Source organism: Ambystoma mexicanum, chromosome 1p (assembly GCF_040938575.1).
Source record: "Ambystoma mexicanum isolate Mex_15411 chromosome 1p, UKY_AmexF1_1, whole genome shotgun sequence".
Taxonomy (NCBI): Eukaryota; Metazoa; Chordata; class Amphibia; order Caudata; family Ambystomatidae; genus Ambystoma; species Ambystoma mexicanum.
The window spans coordinates 407,639,738-407,656,741 of NC_090921.1; the positions used below are offsets into that span (position 1 = coordinate 407,639,738).

Sequence of the window (17,004 nt, forward strand, 5' to 3'; positions counted from 1 at the left end):
CGGGTCGGTAGAGGGTTTCTTAAGAAGAGGGTGCCGAAGGGAGTGCACAAGGGAGGACGGGAAGACTCCAGTGGTGAAGGAATGGTTGCAGAAGTCGATCAGGGCAGGAGCCAGGGAGTCGAAGTGGTCCTTGATGGTTTTGGAGGAGCTGGGGTGAACCTGTTTTGACAAGACATTCATAGATCAGACTTGTCTGGAAAGCTCGTCAGGGGAGAACGGGGGAAAGGCACAGAAGCAGGGAGAAGCATAGTGGTTAGGGACCTTCTGCTTAGAGCAAAAACAGTCTGAAGCACCCATGGGGTGCATACATTACAAAAGTGACAAAGATACATTTAATAGCCACCAAGTATCACAAGATTGATTGATTGATATTTTATTTCTATCGCGCTCGTACACAAGTGTTTCAGAGCTCGACAAGGCAAGGGAGGGGAACAGGGGGAACAAAACAGCGATCTTACTTGGCCCAGTGACATTGAGAATGCGCAAGTGCATGGGAGAGGGGGGAGAGGAAAAGTGCATGGAAGGGGGGGAGAGGTGGAAAGTGCGAAGCAGAGGAGAAACAGATAAATAACAATAAATAAATAATAAAGGCAACAAACAGTGGTAATGCAGCCAGAAATTTGCAAGTGCTAGGTTTAAGGCAGCAGACAGGATAGGTCCGATATGTGCAGGAAGAAAAAGGGGGGGCTGTATGGGTACAGATACAGACCCCAGTGCAAGGGGTGACCCAGAGGCAGTGCGGGAGGGTGACAGGATGAGCAGGTACCTGGGCCCAAAAGCCAGAGGGTGGCCAGGTGCATGGTGCCAAGAGAGAACAGATCAGCAGGGGAGAGGGGGAGGGAAGGCAGAAGAAAAGAGGAAGGTCTTGAGGTGCTTCTGGAACCGGAGATGGTTCTCCTCAAGTTTTAGAGTGACAGGGAGGCTGTTCCAGAAGGAGGCCCCAGCCGAAGACAGAGATCTACCCCCAGCTCGTTTCCTAGAAAAACGACTGACCCTGAGTGAGTTGGAGTTAGAGGAGTGAAGAGCTCGAGAGGGGAGGTATTTGCGGAGGGATAGCTGAAGATATTTTGGACCCAGGCCCCAGAAAGCCTTGTGGACAATGCAGAGGGTTTTGAATATAATCCTTGCATCCAATGGGAGCCAGTGAAGAGATTTCAGAGCTGGAGAGATACGATCCCAGGGGTTGAGGCCAAGGACAAGTCTCACAGTCCTGTTCTGAATTAGTTGCAGAGGGCGCAGAGTAGAGGCAGGTAGATTTAGAAAGAGGCTGTTACAATAGTCCAAGCTAGAGAGAACCAGAGCTTGAGATGCCATGAGCTTCTGGGGGAAGGAGAGGAAAGGCAGAGTACCTCTGAATAGGTGCAGTCTGAAATTTGACTTTTTAGAGACCTCAGAGATGTGGGCGGAGAAGGAAAGGGTGGAGTCATAGATGACCCCGAGGTTCTTAGCCTCACAGGTGGGGGTAGGAGGAGTGCCAAGGGAGGCCGGCCAGAGAGTGAGGGGAAAGGGTGGTGAAGGTTTGCCGATGAGGAGGATCTCCGTCTTGCTGGCATTCAGACAAAGATCATTGGCGGCACACCAATCTTGAATGGCAGTTAGGCAATCAGAGATGAGAGAGGGAGAGGAGGTGGCAGAGGGCAGCCTGAAAATGAGTTGAGTGCCGTCAGCGTAGCACTGGAAATTTGAGCAGAAAATGGCAATGCAGTGGGCGAGAGCCAGGTATTGGTTGAAAAGCTAGGGCAAGAGGTGAGACCCCTGGGGAACACCACAGGTAGAGAGGAAGATAGATGAAAGGAAGGACCCAAGTTGGACCTGGGAGGGTCGATCTGAGAGGAAAGAGGTCAGCCAGGCCAGAGCCTGATCAGTGATACCCAAGTTTTCACGGAGACGGTTGAGCAGGATGGTATGGTTGACCGTGTCGAAGGCAGAATAGAGATCGAGGAGGATGAGGACAGAGGGAATGTTACAGTCAAGGTAGGTGAGCAGATCTTCACGGATGTTTAGGAGAGCAGTTTCCATGCTTCTGGCAGCTCTGAAGCCAGACTGGTGGTTATGGAGACAGCCAACATAATTGGAATGAAGTCAAATCTGAGAGATGGCCAACTTTTCCAGGAGTTTGCCAAGAAAGGGAGTAATGGAAATTGGGCGATAGTTAGCTGGACAAGAAGGATCAGCTGTGGGTTTCTTGAGAAGAGGATGCACAAAGGAGTGCTTCAGAGGGGAGGGGAAGGATCCAGAGGCAAAGGAGTGGTTACAAAAATCAGCAAGGGCCGGAGCAAAGGTGTCAATGTGGTCCTTGATGCTTTTAGAGGAACAGGGATGAACCTGTTTTGAAGAGGCTTTCATAGATCAGACTTGTCGAGCAACCTCGTCAGGGGTGAAAAGAGGAAAGGACAAGAAGGATGGTGGGAGGGTGGCTAAAGGAGGGTCAGCAAGCACAGATGGAGAGGGAAGAGGAGGAGGGGCGGCCAGGATGTGCCACTTTTTTTTTTACCTCCTCGCTGCAGAGACGAGGTAATGATATAAATGGGTGCATTAGCACCCTATTGTTGTTAAATGCGGTCCGCTGCCGCAGGCGCATTCAACAACAATGAGCGCCTGCCACGCCTTCTCCCAACATGCCAGCTCAGCCCTTGAAAGACTCTGCCGAGCTGGCGCGGTTGGGGGCTAATGGCGCCTTTTGATATCAAGAGCGCAGGCGCTTCCAACAGCAACAGCGTGCCTTCTCCCACCACGCTAGCTCGGGGGAACCCTTGAAAGACTCCCCGACCTGGAGCGGGGGGCTAAAGGCGCCCCGGGGGGCGTGGCGGCATGGGCGTTCGCCCGGCTCGCCCCCTTCCTAAGGCCGGGCCTGATGCCCCACCACGGGAGCCTCAGATGGCCAACCATCATGTACAATGGGCCCGACACATCTTCAGCCGGGCCTGGCCACCACCATGGCCTATGTGAAGAATCATCTGTGGCTCAGTGGCTTTTGAGTATTTCCTACATCTGCTGCGCCCTGGCTGCTTTGCTCTGCTCTCGCTTCCGCGGCAGAATACTTTGTTATTTTATGTGTACTTGGGTTACCTGCCGCATCAGTGTCCCTAGTACCTGCAATTGCGCTATATGTCTGTGAAGGGACCTCGTGGCGCAAGCCTCTGACTCCAGATCAGAGAAGGCTGCGTGGCCGGCGGGGTCTTTTGTGCCCTATATGTCAGAGCGATAGCTATTCCCTCACTAGGAACAGAGGCTTTTTCATAGGGCCCTTCTCTCCGGCCGTTGGTGCATTTTAGGGCAGTACTGCTGCACCCAGTGCCAGGGGAGAGGTGCACAGTGCTGCTAAGAGCCCCACTGCCCACCACATGTTGCGGGATATTGGTGCCATGTCAGGCCACATCTATTGTCTATGAGCACAGATATCAGCCGCACACCCTCATGCCCACATGTTTCCGGTCACCCCTACACCATTAGCAAACCGTTTTCAGATGTTAAAGCCGTTTGGGGTGCAGACGCACCCGCTGCTATAAATACTTTGTGTATCAGTATGGAGGCAGCGTCATTGTGGGTCCTCTCTGCTCTCAGCATCCGACGTTGCTGTTTAATGGGGTAAAGGGAGGCTCCAAGAGGTAGAAAAAGAACTCGTCCCTGGGTGGGCTTGAACCACCAACCTTTCGGTTAACAGCCAAACGTGCTATCCGATTGCGCCACGGAGTCGGGCGAGAGCAATTGTTTCCTGAGCAGATGTCACGCTGTGATAGCAGAGCACGCATGGATATAGAGCTTGTTTATATGTATCATGTTTAGGAACGCATGGAGATCCTATAGCAACACAGACACGTGCGTTCCTGCTCCTCCCGTGTGCAAACCAGTCCATGAAACCCTGGTCTGAGTTTCCACGTGTCCTCTTCTCTTTGTCCAACAACTCCTTTCAGAATGGTGGCAATTCGACCAGATACACACATTTATGAGAACAATATCCATTGCATTTGGGAGACACCAGTCAATTCCAGGTTTTCGTTTTGCATTCTGGGACTTGTAGTCGTGGATGTCCCCATTATAAACCCAGAACTGGACTTTGCCTCCCAAATGGAGTGGATAATGTTGGCATGTATGCAAACAAACAGAAAAAACGTGCCCTTGGCATATCTGCCCCATTACCCCCACGCCCCTCTTCCTCATCCAATGCTTGCATATGAGGGCATCAACCTCCTCGACAGGAACCCTTTTCTATTCCTTCATTTGTTCATGCCTCTCCTATTCCTGGGAGTGTAACTCTCCCTTACTCCTGCATGCCTTCGTTTTTTTTTATAATTGCTGCCTGAAGGCAGGGACTCTGGTGGTGGGAGGTGGTGGGGGCGGGGGGCTGTGATACTTACCGGCTAAGTGTACAATAAAAAAGAAGCAATGGTTAGAGACCGGGTTCCGTTTCTAGAGGAACATGTCTGTGCATGACTTTTGTGCAGTATTGGCTAAAAACGACCTCACAATTTACGATAAATACATTTTCATATTGCGATACAAAAAACAAGGCAGACTTGACCCCGACGTGATTTGAACACGCAACCTTCTGATCTGGAGTCAGACGCGCTACCGTTGCGCCACGAGGTCCCGCCTCAGGAAAGTGCCCACACTCTGTGGATTGGTGACATTGAGGGCGCATACATGGACACAACATATATAACGCCCAACACACTCTGCCTTGTGCGCGAGATAAATGACAGTCAGGCCGCCGGTGTTATGTAATGTTGTGCGCCCCGTGCCCTTCCAGTCCCCCCAATGGTCGCAGCTCAGCACAGCTCGGTCTGCAGAGGCTTCACTTTATTACTACCCAGGTTAGACCTGCAGCGACGGAAACAGCCGAAGACTGGGGGAGATGCAAATGCTCGGGATACTAAATATTACATAACCCCGGAAAATACACAAAAGCACCTGTGCCACAGATGATCTTTCACATGGGGGTTATCTCGGCAACAGTAACCCATTTCATATTGCACTTTTATATAACTCCCACCCAGTGCTTTAAGTGGGATTGGAAATAGAGGGGGGCCCCTAGTTAGGGTGTGTGGCAATGTTAATAGCTTATGTTATTATATCATGCTATTATAAAACAAGGCCTAATGACTATAAAGGTGCTCCATATATAATAATAGTGCTAATTTGGGTATTTTGCACAACAAAGTTATTTGCCCCTTGGCTTACTTATGGCAACTCATTCTAAGTCACTTCCGTGGTTCCTCCAAGTATCAAAAACTGATGATGCTCCTTGTAATGTCCTTTTGTGTGACATCACTTCTGTTGGAGCAAGCCATATGCAAATTAGGAGGTTTGCCTGTATTTTGCCTATGGGTTGCATTTAAAGGCCCTGAACAGAAGTCTGTTTCACATGAATGGCAGGATTTTAAACACTGAAACAAAAACGGCACGGCCTTTGTTGTGGTTTTTCAAGTTAAATTAAAGAGCCACGTGGGAAGGGGGCCTACCCGTCATGACCAACAGACAAGCAGCATTTTAATTTACAAATGAAGGAGGAATCAAAGATCCCTGTCACATGGAAAACATGATTTGTACACATTGAAAACAAAAACGGCCTGCACAGGTGTGTGCAAATAAAAATGGTTTCATAAAGTCAAAAATTGAAAAAAATATATCACTGCTTAACGAAAAATGTCAGGAAAACAAAACATGTGTGCGGGTTGACCAAAAGCAATGTATATTATGTTTCACCTACAAACCTCCAGTGACATTTGAAGAGCCAATTTGTCTTCATGGAAATTGTCAGCCCAAGGCAGTCACATTTGCTGGCTGTAGGCAAAACTTCACAAGGACATCTCCCACTTCCAGCCTGGATGTCACATGTCCCATCTAATGACAAACCACAATAAATATGTCCTGCTTAAGGCTTCGAAATTCAGTGTTCTCCAGACTTGTTGGCTCTGAAAGCATTGACTTCAAGAAAAGTTACCCCCTGGCTTGAGCTTGACTAATATTTGTGAAAATGGGGGCACCCACTTCAAGGAGCCAGCTTCCAGCACAAAGGAGACTGATAAAAAAAAAACTCTGGCCACAGGCTGAGCCAGTGAAAACAAAGGGCCGGAAGGCAGGAGTCAGGGCCATTTGTCCCACATGAAGATTCATAATTCATTTAAAAGGACTATTATCATTTAGGCCTTTTTAACAGCCATTATAAGGCGGATGGATTTCATCTATGGAAACTTATGTAATTTCCAGGCTATTTTGGGGATATCCAATTCATCTTCTTGTAACTCTGAGAACTGTAAGGGCCAGTTAAATTCGGTTTCTGGCTGATCTGAACATGTCCCAAATGTGAGAGTTGGTGAGCGGTGGACATTGAAATTAGGGATGTGCTTAATAACTTACATATTCATAACTGTTGTATTTTTATGGAAATGACAGAAAGGTGCCACATGGCCATGCTACATGATACGGATTTTGTGGCCGCTTATCTAATTCCCCATGATTAGCTGAAACAGAATATATGTTTAGTATGGCAGTTGCTAGTAAAATTATGAAGTTGTGATACATAAATCGTTTTTGCCAAAAAGGTGAAAGGAGAACAAAGGGCGATTACAATTGGGAATTGCCATATGTTGCTCCACACCCCTAAACCAATCCTGACTTGGAGGGTAGGTTTGGGAGGAGAGAGAAGGGTAACTGCCCAATCCTAGTGGCAGGGATTATTGCAGGCAGATTTAGAAAGAGGTTGTTGCAATAGTCCAGCCTAGTGAGGACCAGAGCTCTGGAGACAGTGAGCTTCTGGGGGAAAGAGAGGAAAAGAAGAATACCTCTAAGGAGGTGCAGCTGGTAGTGTGACTTCTTAGAGACGTCAGAGATGTGAGGAGAGAAGGAGAGTGTGGAGTCGATGATGATCCCGAGGTTTTTAGCCTCACAGGTGGGAGCAGGAAGAGGGCCCAGAGAGTCCGGCCAGAAAATGACAGGGAGTGGGTGTGCTGATGAGGAGAGTCTCAGTCTTACTGGCATTAAGAAAGAGATCATTGGCAGCACACCACTCCTGGATGGCGGACAGACAATCAGAGATGAGTGAGGGGGAAGAGGTGGCTGAAAATGAGTTGAGTGTCATCCGCATAGCACTGGAAGTTGGGATAGAGCATGGCAATGCAGTTGGCAAGATGTGCCAGGTATTGGTTGAACAGCCAGGGAGAGAGGTTAGACCCCTAGGGAACACCCTAGGTAGAGATAGAGATAAAGGAGAGGAAGGACCCAAGTTGAACCGGGGAATGCCGATCAGAGAGGAAAGAATTCAGCCATGCCAGGGCCTGACCAGTGATCCCCAGGTTATCATGGAGAGGATTGAGCAGGATGGCATGGTTGACCGTATCAAAGGCAAAAGAGAGATCAAGCAAGATGAAAACACAGGGGGTGTTGGAGTCAAGGTTGGAGAGCAGGTCTTCACGGATGTTCAGGAGAGCAGTTTCCATGCTTCTGGCAGCTCTGAAGCCAGACTGATGGTCACGGAGGCAACCAACAGATTCAGTGTGAAGATTAAGCTGGGAGATGGCCAGCTTTTCCAGGAGTTTGGCAAGGAAAGGAGTGATGGAGATTGAGCGATAGTTGGCCAGGCAAGACGGGTTGGTAGAGGGTTTCTTAAGAAGAGGGTGCCGAAGGGAGTGCACAAGGGAGGACGGGAAGACTCCAGTGGTGAAGGAATGGTTGCAGAAGTCGATCAGGGCAGGAGCCAGGGAGTCGATGTGGTCCTTGATGGTTTTGGAGGAGCTGGGGTGAACCTATTTTGACAAGACATTCATAGATCAGACTTGTCTGGAAAGCTCGTCAGGGGAGAACGGGGGAAAGGCACAGAAGCAGGGAGAAGCATAGTGGTTAGGGACCTTCTGCTTAGAGCAAAAACAGTCTGAGGCACCCATGGGGTGCATACATTACAAAGGTGACAAAGATACATTTAATAGCCACCAATTATCACAAGATTGATTGATTGATATTTTATTTCTATCGCGCTCGTACACAAGTGTTTCAGAGCTCGACAAGGCAAGGGAGGGGAACAGGGGGAACAAAACAGCGATCTTACTTGGCCCAGTGACATTGAGAATGCGCAAGTGCATGGGAGAGGGGGGAGAGGAAAAGTGCATGGAAGGGGGGGAGAGGTGGAAAGTGCGAAGCAGAGGAGAAACAGATAAATAACAATAAATAAATAATAAAGGCAACAAACAGTGGTAATGCAGCCAGAAATGTGCAAGTGCTAGGTTTAAGGCAGCAGACAGGATAGGTCCGATATGTGCAGGAAGAAAAAGGGGGGGCTGTATGGGTACAGATACAGACCCCAGTGCAAGGGGTGGCCCGGAGGCAGTGCAGGAGGGTGACAGGATGAGCAGGTACCTGGGCCCAAAAGCCAGAGGGTGGCCAGGTGCATGGTGCCAAGAGAGAATAGATCAGCAGGGGAGAGGGGGAGTGAAGGCAGAAGAAAAGAGGAAGGTCTTGAGGTGCTTCTGGAACCGGAGATGGTTCTCCTCAAGTTTTAGAGTGACAGGGAGGCTGTTCCAGAAGGAGGCCCCAGCCGAAGACAGAGATCTACCCCCAGCTCATTTCCTAGAAAAACGACTGACCCTGAGTGAGTTGGAGTTAGAGGAGTGAAGAGCTCGAGAGGGGAGGTATTTGCGGAGGGATAGCTGAGGATATTTTGGACCCAGGCCCCAGAAAGCCTTGTGGACAATGCAGAGGGTTTTGAATATAATCCTTGCATCCAATGGGAGCCAGTGAAGAGATTTCAGAGCTGGAGAGATAGGATCCCAGGGGTTGAGGCCAAGGACAAGTCTCACAGTCCTGTTCTGAATTAGTTGCAGAGGGCGCAGAGTAGAGGCAGGTAGATTTTGAAAGAGGCTGTTACAATTGTCCAAGCTAGAGAGAACCAGAGCTTGAGATGCCATGAGCTTCTGGGGGAAGGAGAGGAAAGGCAGAGTACCTCTGAATAGGTGCAGTCTGAAATTTGACTTTTTAGAGACCTCAGAGATGTGGGCGGAGAAGAAAAGGGTGGAGTCATAGATGACCCCGAGGTTCTTAGCCTCACAGGTGGGGGTAGGAGGAGTGCCAAGGGAGGCCGGCCAGAGAGTGAGGGGAAAGGGTGGTGAAGGTTTGCCGATGAGGAGGATCTCCGTCTTGCTGGCATTCAGACAAAGATCATTGGCGGCACACCAATCTTGAATGGCAGTTAGGCAATCAGAGATGAGAGAGGGAGAGGAGGTGGCAGAGGGCAGCCTGAAAATGAGTTGAGTGCCGTCAGCGTAGCACTGGAAATTTGAGCAGAAAATGGCAATGCAGTGGGCGAGAGCCAGGTATTGGTTGAAAAGCTAGGGCAAGAGGTGAGACCCCTGGGGAACACCACAGGTAGAGAGGAAGATAGATGAAAGGAAGGACCCAAGTTGGACCTGGGAGGGTCGATCTGAGAGGAAAGAGGTCAGCCAGGCCAGAGCCTGATCAGTGATACCCAAGTTTTCACGGAGACGGTTGAGCAGGATGGTATGGTTGACCGTGTCGAAGGCAGAATAGAGATCGAGGAGGATGAGGACAGAGGGAATGTTAGAGTCAAGGTAGGTGAGCAGATCTTCACGGATGTTTAGGAGAGCAGTTTCCATGCTTCTGGCAGCTCTGAAGCCAGACTGGTGGTCATGGAGACAGCCAACATAATTGGAATGAAGTCAAAGCTGAGAGATGGCCAACTTTTCCAGGAGTTTGCCAAGAAAGGGAGTAATGGAAATTGGGCGATAGTTAGCTGGACAAGAAGGATCAGCTGTGGGTTTCTTGAGAAGAGGATGCACAAAGGAGTGCTTCAGAGGGGAGGGGAAGGATCCAGAGGCAAAGGAGTGGTTACAAAAATCAGCAAGGGCCGGAGCGAAGGTGTCAATGTGGTCCTTGATGCTTTTAGAGGAACAGGGATGAACCTGTTTCGAAGAGGCTTTCATAGATCAGACTTGTCGAGCAACCTCGTCAGGGGTGAAAAGAGGAAAGGACAAGAAGGATGGTGGGAGGGTGGCTAAAGGAGGGTCAGCAAGCACAGATGTAGAGGGCAGAGGAGGAGGGGCGGGCCAGGATGTGCCACTTTTTTTTTTACCTCCTCGCTGCAGCGAGGAGGTAATGATATAAATGGGTGCATTAGCACCCTATTGTTGTTAAATGCGGTCCGCTGCCGCAGGCGCATTCAACAACAATGAGCGCCTGCCACGCCTTCTCCCAACATGCCAGCTCAGCCCTTGAAAGACTCTGCCGAGCTGGCGCGGTTGGGGGCTAATGGCGCCTTTTGATATCAAGAGCGCAGGCGCTTCCAACAGCAACAGCGTGCCTTCTCCCACCACGCTAGCTCGGGGGAACCCTTGAAAGACTCCCCGACCTGGAGCGGGGGGCTAAAGGCGCCCCGGGGGGCGTGGCGGCATGGGCGTTCGCCCGGCTCGCCCCATTCCTAAGGCCGGGCCTGATGCCCCCCCACGGGAGCCTCAGATGGCCAACCATCATGTACAATGGGCCCGACACATCTTCAGCCGGGCCTGGCCACCACCATGGCCTATGTGAAGAATCATCTGTGGCTCAGTGGCTTTTGAGTATTTCCTACATCTGCTGCGCCCTGGCTGCTTTGCTCTGCTCTCGCTTCCGCGGCAGAATACTTTGTTATTTTATGTGTACTTGGGTTACCTGCCGCATCAGTGTCCCTAGTACCTGCAATTGCGCTATATGTCTGTGAAGGGACCTCGTGGCGCAAGCCTCTGACTCCAGATCAGAGAAGGCTGCGTGGCCCGCGGGGTCTTTTGTGCCCTATATGTCAGAGCGATAGCTATTCCCTCACTAGGAACAGAGGCTTTTTCATAGGACCCTTCTCTCAGGCCGTTGGTGCATTTTAGGGCAGTACTGCTGCACCCAGTGCCAGGGGAGAAGTGCACAGTGCTGCTAGGAGCCCCACTGCCCACCACATGTTGCGGGATATTGGTGCCATGTCAGGCCACATCTATTGTCTATGAGCACAGATATCAGCCGCACACCCTCATGCCCACATGTTTCCGGTCACCCCTACACCATTAGCAAACCGTTTTCAGATGTTAAAGCCGTTTGGGGTGCAGACGCACCCGCTGCTATAAATACTTTGTGTATCAGTATGGAGGCAGCGTCATTGTGGGTCCTCTCTGCTCTCAGCATCCGACGTTGCTGTTTAATGGGGTAAAGGGAGGCTCCAAGAGGTAGAAAAAGAACTCGTCCCTGGGTGGGCTTGAACCACCAACCTTTCGGTTAACAGCCAAACGCGCTAACCGAGAGCAATTGTTTCCTGAGCAGATGTCACGCTGTGATAGCAGAGCACGCATGGATATAGAGCTTGTTTATATGTATCATGTTTAGGAATGCATGGAGATCCTATAGCAACACAGACACGTGCGTTCCTGCTCCTCCCGTGTGCAAACCAGTCCATGAAACCCTGGTCTGAGTTTCCACGTGTCCTCTTCTCTTTGTCCAACAACTCCTTTCAGAATGGTGGCAATTCGACCAGATACACACATTTATGAGAACAATATCCATTGCATTTGGGAGACACCAGTCAATTCCAGGTTTTCGTTTTGCATTCTGGGACTTGTAGTCGTGGATGTCCCCATTATAAACCCAGAACTGGACTTTGCCTCCCAAATGGAGTGGATAATGTTGGCATGTATGCAAACAAACAGAAAAAACGTGCCCTTGGCATATCTGCCCCATTACCCCCACGCCCCTCTTCCTCATCCAATGCTTGCATATGAGGGCATCAACCTCCTCGACAGGAACCCTTTTCTATTCCTTCATTTGTTCATGCCTCTCCTATTCCTGGGAGTGTAACTCTCCCTTACTCCTGCATGCCTTCGTTTTTTTTTATAATTGCTGCCTGAAGGCAGGGGCTCTGGTGGTGGGAGGTGGTGGGGGCGGGGGGCTGTGATACTTACCGGCTAAGTGTACAATAAAAAAGAAGCAATGGTTAGAGACCGTGGTCCGTTTCTAGAGGAACATGTCTGTGCATGACTTTTGTGCAGTATTGGCTAAAAACGATCTCACAATTTACGATAAATACATTTTCATATTGCGATACAAAAAACAAGGCAGACTTGACCCCGACGTGATTTGAACACGCAACCTTCTGATCTGGAGTCAGACGCGCTACCGTTGCGCCACGAGGTCCCGCCTCAGGAAACTGCCCACACTCTGTGGACTGGTGACATTGAGGGCGCATACATGGACACAACATATATAACGCCCAACACACTCTGCCTTGTGCGCGAGAAAAATGACAGTCAGGCCGCCGGTGTTATGTAATGTTGTGCGCCCCGTGCCCTTCCAGTCCCCCCAATGGTCGCAGCTCAGCACAGCTCGGTCTGCAGAGGCTTCACTTTATTACTACCCAGGTTAGACCTGCAGCGACGGAAACAGCCGAAGACTGGGGGAGATGCAAATGCACGGGATACTAAATATTACATAACCCCGGAAAATACACAAAAGCACCTGTGCCACAGATGATCTTTCACATGGGGGTTATCTCGGCAACAGTAACCCATTTCATATTGCACTTTTATATAACTCCCACCCAGTGCTTTAAGTGGGATTGGAAATAGAGGGGGGCCCCTAGTTAGGGTGTGTGGCAATGTTAATAGCTTATGTTATTATATCATGCTATTATAAAACAAGGCCTAATGACTATAAAGGTGCTCCATATATAATAATAGTGCTAATTTGGGTATTTTGCACAACAAAGTTATTTGCCCCTTGGCTTACTTATGGCAACTCATTCTAAGTCACTTCCGTAGTTCCTCCAAGTATCAAAAACTGATGATGCTCCTTGTAATGTCCTTTTGTGTGACATCACTTCTGTTGGAGCAAGCCATATGCAAATTAGGAGGTTTGCCTGTATTTTGCCTATGGGTTGCATTTAAAGGCCCTGAACAGAAGTCTGTTTCACATGAATGGCAGGATTTTAAACACTGAAACAAAAACGGCATGGCCTTTGTTGTGGTTTTTCAAGTTAAATTAAAGAGCCACATGGGAAGGGGCCTACCCGTCATGACCAACAGACAAGCAGCATTTTAATTTACAAATGAAGGAGGAATCAAAGATCCCTGTCACATGGAAAACATGATTTGTACACATTGAAAACAAAAACGGCCTGCACAGGTGTGTCCAAATAAAAATGGTTTCATAAAGTCAAAAATTGAAAAAAATATATCACTGCTCAACGAAAAATGTCAGGAAAACAAAACATGGGTGCGGGTTGACCAAAAGCAATGTATATTATGTTTCACCTACAAACCTCCAGTGACATTTGAAGAGCCAATTTGTCTTCATGGAAATTGTCAGCCCAAGGCAGTCACATTTGCTGGCTGTAGGCAAAGCTTCACAAGGACATCTCCCACTTCCAGCCTGGATGTCACATGTCCCATCTAATGACAAACCACAATAAATATGTCCTGCTTAAGGCTTCGAAATTCAGTGTTCTCCAGACTTGTTGGCTCTGAAAGCATTGACTTCAAGAAAAGTTACCCCCTGGCTTGAGCTTGACTAATATTTGTGAAAATGGGGGCACCCACTTCAAGGAGCCAGCTTCCAGCACAAAGGAGACTGATAAAAAAAAAACCTCTGGCCACAGGCTGAGCCAGTGAAAACAAAGGTACCGGAAGGCAGGAGTCAGGGCCATTTGTCCCACATGAAGATTCATAATTCATTTAAAAGGACTATTATCATTTAGGCCTTTTTAACAGCCATTATAAGGCGGATGGATTTCATCTATGGAAACTTATGTAATTTCCAGGCTATTTTGGGGATATCCAATTCATCTTCTTGTAACTCTGAGAACTGTAAGGGCCAGTTAAATTAGGTTTCTGGCTGATCTGAACATGTTCCAAATGTGAGCGATGGACATTGAAATTAGGGATGTGCTTAATAACTTACATATTCATAACTGTTGTATTTTTATGGAAATGACAGAAAGGTGCCACATGGCCATGCTACATGATACGAATTTTGTGGCCGCTTATCTAATTCCCCATGATTAGCTGAAACAGAATATATGTTTAGTATGGCAGTTGCTAGTAAAATTATGAAGTTGTGATACATAAATCGTTTTTGCCAAAAAGGTGAAAGGAGAACAAAGTGCGATTACAATTGGGAATTGCCATATGTTGCTCCACACCCCTAAACCAATCCTGACTTGGAGGGTAGGTTTGGGAGGAGAGAGAAGGGTAACTGCCCAATCCTAGTGGCAGGGATTATTGCAGGCAGATTTAGAAAGAGGTTGTTGCAATAGTCCAGCCTAGAGAGGACCAGAGCTCTGGAGACAGTGAGCTTCTGGGGGAAAGAGAGGAAAAGAAGAATACCTCTAAGGAGGTGCAGCTGGTAGTGTGACTTCTTAGAGACGTCAGAGATGTGAGGAGAGAAGGAGAGTGTGGAGTCGATGATGATCCCGAGGTTTTTAGCCTCACAGGTGGGAGCAGGAAGAGGGCCCAGAGAGTCCGGCCAGAAAATGACAGGGAGTGGGTGTGCTGATGAGGAGAGTCTCAGTCTTACTGGCATTAAGAAAGAGATCATTGGCAGCACACCACTCCTGGATGGCGGACAGACAATCAGAGATGAGTGAGGGGGAAGAGGTGGCTGAAAATGAGTTGAGTGTCATCCGCATAGCACTGGAAGTTGGAATAGCGCATGGCAATGCAGTTGGCAAGATGTGCCAGGTATTGGTTGAACAGCCAGGGAGAGAGGTTAGACCCCTAGGGAACACCCTAGGTAGAGATAGAGATAAAGGAGAGGAAGGACCCAAGTTGAACCGGGGAATGTCGATCAGAGAGGAAAGAATTCAGCCATGCCAGGGCCTGACCAGTGATCCCCAGGTTATCATGGAGAGGATTGAGCAGGATGGCATGGTTGACCGTATCAAAGGCAAAAGAGAGATCAAGCAAGATGAAAACACAGGGGGTGTTGGAGTCAAGGTTGGAGAGCAGGTCTTCACGGATGTTCAGGAGAGCAGTTTCCATGCTTCTGGCAGCTCTGAAGCCAGACTGATGGTCACGGAGGCAACCAACAGATTCAGTGTGAAGATTAAGCTGGGAGATGGCCAGCTTTTCCAGGAGTTTGGCAAGGAAAGGAGTGATGGAATTTGAGCGATAGTTGGCCAGGCAAGACGGGTCGGTAGAGGGTTTCTTAAGAAGAGGGTGCCGAAGGGAGTGCACAAGGGAGGACGGGAAGACTCCAGTGGTGAAGGAATGGTTGCAGAAGTCGATCAGGGCAGGAGCCAGGGAGTCGATGTGGTCCTTGATGGTTTTGGAGGAGCTGGGGTGAACCTGTTTTGACAAGACATTCATAGATCAGAATTGTCTGGAAAGCTCGTCAGGGGAGAAAGGGGGAAAGGCACAGAAGCAGGGAGAACCATAGTGGTTAGGGACCTCCTGCTTAGAGCAAAAACAGTCTGAGGCACCCATGGGGTGCATACATTACAAAGGTGACAAAGATACATTTAATAGCCACCAATTATCACAAGATTGATTGATTGATATTTTATTTCTATCGCGCTCGTACACAAGTGTTTCAGAGCTCGACAAGGCAAGGGAGGGGAACAGGGGAGAACAAAACAGCGATCTTACTTGGCCCAGTGACATTGAGAACACGCAAGTGCATGGGAGAGGGGGGAGAGGAAAAGTGCATGGAAGGGGGGTGAGGTGGAAAGTGCGAAGCAGAGGAGAAACAGATAAATAACAATAAATAAATAATAAAGGCAACAAACAGTGGTAATGCAGCCAGAAATTTGCAAGTGCTAGGTTTAAGGCAGCAGACAGGATAGGTCCGATATGTGCAGGAAGAAAAAGGGGGGGCTGTATGGGTACAGATACAGACCCCAGTGCAAGGGGTGGCCCGGAGGCAGTGCGGGAGGGTGACAGGATGAGCAGGTACCTGGGCCCAAAAGCCAGAGGGTGGCCAGGTGCATGGTGCCAAGAGAGAACAGATCAGCAGGGGAGAGGGGGAGCGAAGGCAGAAGAAAAGAGGAAGGTCTTGAGGTGCTTCTGGAACCGGAGATGGTTCTCCTCAAGTTTTAGAGTGACAGGGAGGCTGTTCCAGAAGGAGGCCCCAGCCGAAGACAGAGATCTACCCCCAGCTCGTTTCCTAGAAAAACGACTGACCCTGAGTGAGTTGGAGTTAGAGGAGTAAAGAGCTCGAGAGGGGAGGTATTTGCGGAGGGATAGCTGAAGATATTTTGGACCCAGGCCCCAGAAAGCCTTGTGGACAATGCAGAGGGTTTTGAATATAATCCTTGCATCCAATGGGAGCCAGTGAAGAGATTTCAGAGCTGGAGAGATACGATCCCAGGGGTTGAGGCCAAGGACAAGTCTCACAGTCCTGTTCTGAATTAGTTGCAGAGGGCGCAGAGTAGAGGCAGGTAGATTTAGAAAGAGGCTGTTACAATAGTCCAAGCTAGAGAGAACCAGAGCTTGAGATGCCATGAGCTTCTGGGGGAAGGAGAGGAAAGGCAGAGTACCTCTGAATAGGTGCAGTCTGAAATTTGACTTTTTAGAGACCTCAGAGATGTGGGCGGAGAAGGAAAGGGTGGAGTCATAGATGACCCCAAGGTTCTTAGCCTCACAGGTGGGGGTAGGAGGAGTGCCAAGGGAGGCCGGCCAGAGAGTGAGGGGAAAGGGTGGTGAAGGTTTGCCGATGAGTAGGATCTCCGTCTTGCTGGCATTCAGACAAAGATCATTGGCGGCACACCAATCTTGAATGGCAGTTAGGCAATCAGAGATGAGAGAGGGAGAGGAGGTGGCAGAGGGCAGCCTGAAAATGAGTTGAGTGCCGTCAGCGTAGCACTGGAAATTTGAGCAGAAAATGGCAATGCAGTGGGCGAGAGCCAGGTATTGGTTGAAAAGCTAGGGCAAGAGGTGAGACCCCTGGGGAACACCACAGGTAGAGAGGAAGATAGATGAAAGGAAGGACCCAAGTTGGACCTGGGAGGGTCGATCTGAGAGGAAAGAGGTCAGCCAGGCCAGAGCCTGA

The 17,004-nt window shown here is 49.3% G+C and overlaps 1 protein-coding gene and 2 non-coding genes across 4 annotated transcripts in view; 1 reads left to right on the plus strand and 2 right to left on the minus strand.

The window, feature by feature from the left end:
- The window catches only part of LOC138571570 (tetraspanin-33-like), a 935,706-nt gene that overhangs the window by 398,940 nt on the left and 519,762 nt on the right, over positions 1–17,004 (plus strand). The gene's annotated exons all lie outside the window — the stretch shown is intronic.
- Positions 4,519–4,590, minus strand: TRNAW-CCA (transfer RNA tryptophan (anticodon CCA)). Its single transcript has one exon. It is a non-coding gene; the product is annotated as a tRNA-Trp (tRNA).
- On the minus strand, positions 12,085–12,156 carry TRNAW-CCA (transfer RNA tryptophan (anticodon CCA)). The gene has a single exon. It is a non-coding gene; the product is annotated as a tRNA-Trp (tRNA).